The sequence below is a fragment of the Pygoscelis adeliae genome, unplaced genomic scaffold (genome assembly GCF_000699105.1).
Source record: "Pygoscelis adeliae isolate BGI_AS28 unplaced genomic scaffold, ASM69910v1 Scaffold4, whole genome shotgun sequence".
NCBI classification, from domain to species: Eukaryota; Metazoa; Chordata; class Aves; order Sphenisciformes; family Spheniscidae; genus Pygoscelis; species Pygoscelis adeliae.
Window position 1 is genome coordinate 14,417,113 of NW_008824986.1, and position 7,706 is coordinate 14,424,818.

General features: G+C 41.0%; 1 protein-coding gene across 1 annotated transcript in view; it reads left to right on the plus strand.

Annotated features, from left to right (window-relative positions):
* Nucleotides 1–7,706, plus strand: part of HSPA12A (heat shock 70kDa protein 12A) — a 60,621-nt gene that overhangs the window by 26,952 nt on the left and 25,963 nt on the right. The gene's annotated exons all lie outside the window — the stretch shown is intronic.

Here is a 7,706-nt window from a genome sequence, read left to right on the forward strand (position 1 = left end):
AAGGGAAAGCTGATTTTAAAATACTGGACAGTTTTGTTTTGTTATTTTCCTTAGGTCATCAAAGACTTTTAAAGTAAAAAAAACAAAAACCAAACAAACAAAAAAAAACTGGGAAGAGGAGGGAAAGCAAAGAGCCTCCTTGGTGGGACTTTTTTTCCAGTTCCCATTTTCCCACAGTAGGAATGAAAGGACTGTGGACCGGATAGTCTGGATATAAAATTAAATTCAAATGTTATTTTCACCAGTAAGAGGTTTATCTGCATTTAACCCTTTACTCCCAGCCCTCCGAAATATGTGCTCTTTCCATATGCATGTCCCTTATTTCAAATTCAGTTTGTGTCTTTGATACACGAGATGTACACATTCTTCTTTTCATCAGGATATTCATTTTCTGTTTTGTTTTATTTATTTTTGGTCAGAGACTTGTGTAACCCATTGGCAGCAGCTGTGTGATGCACAGTTTGTAAAATATCTAGTAGTTCATGAGTAATTTGCAGAGTGCTCCTGGGAAGCACCCAGATTTTTCTAACTCTGTTTCTAACTATCTCTAATGTTGAGCAACATTTTTCTTAACAGTCTTTATTGTGGGATTGCTAATGCTAGTGCCAGAAGCAAAACACTCTTAAAGTTCTGATGGAAGGACACGGTTGTAGGTAAATCTGAAACACTAGAGACCCATTCATTATCTCTGTATATTGTTGTCTGCCTGCTGTCTGTGTGCATGTGTGCTCGTGAACCGGGAGCTGTGTAAGGAGCAGGGCAGGGTAGGGTAGTTCTCTCTTGGCATTTCTCATTTGTGGCACAATGGAATGTTGTTAATTAGTGTCTGTGTCTGTGGTTGTGTCTGTGATTGTGTACTTTTATCGGCAAGCTTGATAAATAGCAAGGACTGACAAGCTTTTTAACTCGGGGTGTGTGATCAATTGCAGGAAAACATAAGAGTTTAGGGAAATAATTGATGTTTACTTGACACACACGGTTGATTTTTTTTTTTTTTTAAAGTAATGGGGATGAAGAAAGAAGTGCAGAAAACTCAGAGTTCTGCATTGCCATTCAGTCTTTCAGATTCCTATTGCTGGATCCAACATGTTCCTCAAACCAGAATGTACAGATGGATCAGAAGTTGCAGCCCTTGTTGCTAGCTATTGGAACATCCAAGCATCATGAAAATGAGAGCTTGTTGCGTAAGAGTAATCGGGGCATTGAGGAGAGAAAAGTGTGAAAAGGCAGTGGTAGAAACTTTGTTATTAGAAACACACTGAGGTACAACCACTAGTCTAAGTTGAGAGTTAACTAGTGGGAAATGTTTAATGAGTTGTGGAAATCTGCTTGAGTAATCTGTGGCAAGTGATGTAGCTCTAAGAGAACAAAAATATTAACGGCTTCAGTCATTGGATCGCAACGTAAAGCCCAGCCTTTCTGGAATGGTTAAGTGGTTGTCTAGGCAAAGCTAAATATTGCATGCAGTTACTAAAATCAAGTAAAAAGTGTTGTAGATCTGCATCTGCACTCAACATCCATCAGCTTTTGTACAGCCTATAATCTCAATACCTCTCTGACATCCCCTTATCTCTGTTTTGCCTTAAATGAAACATTGCTAACTTGGAAATCTTAATCTGCCCAAGGGCTCCCGTGATGCCCCCTTCCAGCTGCTGTGCTGCTTTCTCATTTGAATGAATAATCTGGGTGTTCCCTTCGGCTCACAGTTCTTCCTCTCTCTTTCAAAATCCTGCTAATTCTGTCTGCATGACAGCTTTTCCTGTCTGTACATACTGCTGAGCTTTCATCAAAGCTGTCACCGATTTTGCATCTCAGTTACTGCAACATCATTTCCTTGGCTTTGGCAACTGTAATCTGGCCTGTTTTGTATCCTTTCAGAATACTGCTGCTAAAGGGTTTTGTAGCCTCTCATTTGACAGGGAATGAACCTACATTTGACTCCTTCACCCATGTCATCTCAGACATAAGCTGCATGTCCTGGACGTGAACATCTGTAATGCTAACTCATTTTCTTCCTCTGAAACCCTCTCTAGAATGCTGTTTTTGTCACGCCTACAAAAACTTGACCATGATTGACATACTGATACGTGAAAACTGCTCCTCACTGCTTCTTGCCGTTACCCTGCCTGCCCCATCTGTATTCATCTATTGTACTTTTTGTATTCTTAACTCTTTTTATGTTTGAGTTGTTACCTCTTTGAAGCAGGTATTTTTTTATTCTCATTTGTCTTGCTCTCTGGGGCCTCCTGAGGGACTAAGTCTGGTAGGCTGTAGAGAGCTGCATGTCCTTATAACCTCACTTTGCTGAATCAAAATTACTTTCTTCCTGAATAACAGTCCACAGACACTTCTTCCTGTCCCTCATGCTTAATTCCTATGTATCCAGAGATAGTTTGAAAGCTGTGGTGTGGTCACATTGGGAGAGAGCTCTGCAGCAAGAACAGAGTGTCATCTCTGTAGGACCCACTTTGGCTTAATTTTCCTTTCCCAAAGCGTGTCTGCTGGGATTAGTGTGCATTGCATCTGTGTTCATTACGTCCTGAATAATGACTCTTAGGATGCATCATTCAGGTTTCCCATTGTCCCCCCGCAGTGAAATATAAGGCATCATAAATAGCATTAACTTTTCTTGTTTCTGTGTCCTAGTTGTTCCGTTTCAAATTCTTTGCTTTGGTGTAGTTCTGTCAGAAGTGCTGTATTTACCAGTATTAGAAGGAATCCCATTCTCATGAAGAACTCGCATTGTGAGTAATAAATTCAAATTGCTGATATGTTTTCTTATTTTGGAGACTTTAGCAACGTGGTCTGGTTGGACAGCATGTGGGAGGACTCCATCCTGCTTATGTGGGTGGGACCTGCCCTTATTTTTGTCCTTGTAGAAGCAGTCAAATGCAACTACCTGCACTGGGCCTCGGTTTTAGACCTCAGCATGAAAAGATGACTTAGGTGTGGAGGCAAGCCAGTTCCTGCTCGTGAACATGGCCTGGCATTTACAGCCTCATCAGAACGGCGTGTGAACATGGACACAAAACCAGGATCCCACCTGTGTGTCATCTGAGTTTGTACTGACACAAGAAAATTTAGTGTTTTGTTAGCCTTGTATTACTGATGAAAAAAAAAAAAAAAAAATCACGTGTCCACTAACGGAAAGGTGAAACTCTAAAAGTATTCAAGACCATTTGTGTAGAAATCCATGGATTAGGATGGCATGAATAGTTGGTTCAGTCTTAACAGCACTTTGCTGTCTTAATGTATTACTATGAGCAGCACTTTTGGATCCCTTATCCAAATGAAATTCAGGCACTGTAGATTGTTTATTAGAGGAACACAAGATCCAATATTCTTGGCAGAGTGTTTCTTTTTAGTAAAGGCATTCTTCCAGCTCATCTTTCAATACAAATTCTTGGGGCACAGTAAGTGCAGAGCAGAATCTGCAGGCTGAAATTCCTTGAACACGCCAATAAGAATAAGGTTTTAAGGAAGAGTTTGGAGTGTGACAGGAGTATGTGAATGCAGAAGCTATAAAATAAGAAAGTAAAACGTGGCATACCAAATGCACTCAGGGCAGAGAAAAGGAAAGGGAAGGATAGTGCATTTTCATAAACTTGCCCGAAATATTCTGTAATCTTACAAACATCGGCTAGCTGGTCTGCTTAGAGATTCTTGAGGTTCTTTTCTTTTAATATGAACTGTTGATTTTGAAATGAAGTTCTAGAGCTCCGAAGTAGATTTATATTCCTTTATATAACTGAATTTATATTCCAGTTACAAACAGCAAATAAAATTGTTTGCATGGTAAGCTTGTATAAACAGAGATGCAATCTAGGTTATAGGATTAAGCATGTGAACCTGGAATTCCAGAGGCTTTCTTTAACCGGCTCTGACACTGAATATTTATTAATGTTTTCACATCAGTTTCATCATGGAATGCGCATGATGATAATTATTTAACACATTGTGTTCCAGGGTTACGTTACATTACCTTGATCGATACTACCCTGCTCTGTAGAAACCTTCAGAGAAGAGTAAACAAATTTGGCAAAAGAGTAATGTGACGGCACATAAAATCCCTTGCTAATGAAAACATGACGTGACATATGTTTGATTTTAAAAAGATGACTAGAGAGATTTAATCAGATCGATAGCTGTGAAGCTGAGGTATGCTTATCCTTTGTAAGTATTTTCTTTGGTACATCACCCACATGCAACTGAAATTTGTTGTCTAGGCACAGTGTAACAGACTTCTGCTATAAACTACATAAAAAGGCAATGATGTTCAGGCAATTGCAGCACTGGGAAGCTGGTGATTTGTTTGAAACAGTACTTGTTAGTGGAGGCAGATGAGGCAGAAGCGTGGTAATGCATCATCCATCTTGATTATTTGTAGCTTCTGGGGTTCTCTTGAGTCCATGCTTTCACTTTTGTGATATTAAGATCTTTTTAATCATAAGGATTAAAATGTTTATTAAGTGATATGTTAGGGAGGATTCTGCATCTTGTAGCTATGTTTAATTAGGAAAGGATAACTAATTGAGGAGTGAAGATTACAGAGTGGGAACTCAGCACAGTAGGAAATGTGTACTAATTGATCTCCGTTTACACATTTTAATTACCCAGCCAGGTTCACATGAAAGCAGAGGCAGTTGACAAAGCCATCTGCTAATCCAGTTCTGTACATTTCTGTTTGTCCACTTGTGTGGCCCAAGTTGGAATATTTGGGGGGTTTCTTTCTATTTTGCTAAGCAAGTAAAACAGGAGGTTTTTCGTAGCTTTCTAGGTAAGAGTAGGTAGATGGATCTGTGCCTGTCTTATAAAGCTGTGGAACATGTTTCTCACAATCTTAGAAATTGCCTGAAAGGGCACTGGAACCAACAGAAATAGCCAAAAATTAGAATCTTCCCTCTGTCTGGAGGAAAGACTGTGCTGGATGGGGTTTTCCAGCCAAAAGAAGAAAATTACAGTCTGAAAGACTTTAAAATACAATCAGAAGGAGTGGGGGGAGTGATAGAAGTCCACAAACAAATACAAAGCAACGTGGACAAGTTCTAAGAAACTAATGGGTAGGATTGTTCATAGAAAGGGCAATGGAGGAGGATAATAGGTTGGTAAAAGATGCCAGTATTCATTACAAAGACAGAGAAAAGAAATACAAGCTGAAAGTGGAACTATAGTGAAAAATATTAAGGCAAAATCAGAAAGCCCAAGGTACAAAATAAGGTGCAACTAACAGAAAGTAGCAAGCATATAGTTTTCTTGGCAAAACTGATCTCAGTCAGGGCCACTTGTGTGCCTCTAATAAAATCAGCCTGAGCCATAAGGACCTACAGTCAGGATATTTTGAAACAAAGGGAAGGGGAGAGCCCGGGGCACTAGGAGGAAACTTAAATAGGAAGAGTCAGGCTTTGCTATTGTGGTAACTGGTGCATGCCCGCAGTACAAAAAGCATTTCTAGAATAATATAACATGAAAAATTGAAAAGCTTATAAGAATTTAATGGCTTCATTTTTCTAATGCATGGTAGTCATAAAACTTGCAACGAATGTCTTCCTGCACCTTGGGGGATATAATGTAATGCAGCAGAAAATTCTTGGTAATGCCACTTGGAGCTAAGCTTTCATTTACTGCACAAATGTGATATGTGGCAACAGTCACTTGGGAGTGAGTTGCAGCAACATCACCCTAGTGGAAATATGGACTCAATGCCACTGTGGTCCCATTTACCGTCAACCTGTCAACAAACATAACCTCTCCCTTAGCATGTTATTGTTCAGCAATATGTGAGTCAGCTTTAGTAATGCCAATTTGGATTTATTTGTCGTCCCAATACCTGTGAAAATTTTGGAAGAATGAAAGGGCAGGGGCACAACAAAACAAGCAATTTGGAGATTTTGTGTAGCCTGTTGTGCAAGGAAAAAAGTTGGTGATTTCAGAGTCTTGTGATTGTTCCTTACCTTGTAAGGGATCCAAGATTCTTCCCCTTAGAAAATTGTGTCTACATATCAGGAATTACGTCTGAGACCAAAATGTGACAGACTAGATGTGATGTCCTAAGTAAGGTCTGCTGCAATTATTGGTAGTCTTTTCTGTCTCACAAATATAGAATCATAGAATAGTTTGGGTTGGAAGGGAGCTCTAAAGGTCATCTAGTTCAACCCCCCTGCCGTGGGCAGGGACATCTTCAACTAAACCAGGTTGCTCAGAGCCCCGTCCAGCCTGGCCTTGAATGTTTCCAGGGATGGGGCATCCACCACCTCTCTGGGCAACCTGTGCCAGTGCTTCACCACCCTCAGCGTAAAAAATTTCTTCCTTATTTCTAGTCTAAATCTACCCCCCTTTAGTTGAAAGCCATTCCACCTTGTCCTGTTGCAACAGGCCCTGCTAAAAAGTTTGCCACCATCTTTTTTATAAGCCCCCTTTAAGTACTGATAGGCTGCAATAAGGTCTCCCCAAAGCCTTCTCTTCTCCAGGCGGAACAACCCCAACTCTCTCAGCCTTTCTTCAGAGGAGAGGTGTTAATCCCCCTGATCATTTTCATGGCCCTTTTCTGGACCCGCTCCAACAGTTCCATGTCTTTCTTATGCTGAGAATATAAGAAATCCTTTTCTTTCTCATGAAGACCCAGAAAGCTTGTGCCTTGCCTGTGTGTAGCAAGAAATTATCTTTCTTTCTTATCAACAGTTCACAAAAGCTTTTTGAGGAATAGGCACAGGTAAACTGCAGAACCTTCTCCACGTATTGTAAACAAAAGTGGTTTTAATGCTACTTCATGATTGGTAGCCAATGGTCATAATTCAGATATTTCCTTCCTCATGTTCCACTTTCCTTCCTCAAGGCCTGCTCATCAGCACATGCTACAATACTAATTTCCAAACCACTCTGCTCAGCCATCTGCTCTTGGATTCATCCATCTCACTGTTACAACCTGTGAGTGTCGTTTCTCCACAAACTACAGAGCTCTCCCGTAGAAAAGTGAAGTATAATTGGAAGAGGACATTTTTGAATTTAAGACAGCAACAGGAGTAATCATCTCTGAAAAGCAGCCACTTCCAGAAATTCAGTTCCAGTGAGCATCTTCTAAAGGCAGTGGAGAACAGACTCCCCTACTGAGGGTACGTAAGCCCTCATTTTCTGTCTTAATAAGGACAGCAGAATCTTTTCCATTGGGAAAGATTCAGGGCAGAGTGCCATACAGTGCAAAATGGCAACTGAATTTTCACACCACTGAAAAGTATTTCAGCTGCCTTTTGCCAACTACTGGGAAGACCCAGTAGTTGGCAAAAGGCAACTGGAATGCTTTTTGTTTCCACTGATAGTGTTATATGGATGCGCCTCCTGATGATGCAGGTTCCAGTACAGGGGAGAAGAGAGAAAGCAGGAGGCTTATGACAGGGATATAGGCTCTGTCACTGCATCATAAAGCATTCAGAGAGCAGCGTGTGTGGAGTTTTGGGTGCTGTCTGGTGCTGCTGGGAGATGTGGCAGCCCTTGCCCATCTCTGAGCAGTCTCTTGGAAACAGATGTGAACTCTCAGTGAGCCAACACCGCTCCTGTGGCTGTGGCTGGTGCAGATCTGAGCCCAAGCTCATGAGCTTGCTGGAAGTATGTGCATGAAGAGGGGAGTCAAAGCCTGAGGGGGTAAAACAGGCAGCAGAATGTGGCAGTTCCTCCTGACTCACTTCCCAGACCCTCCCACAGGTGGACTACGA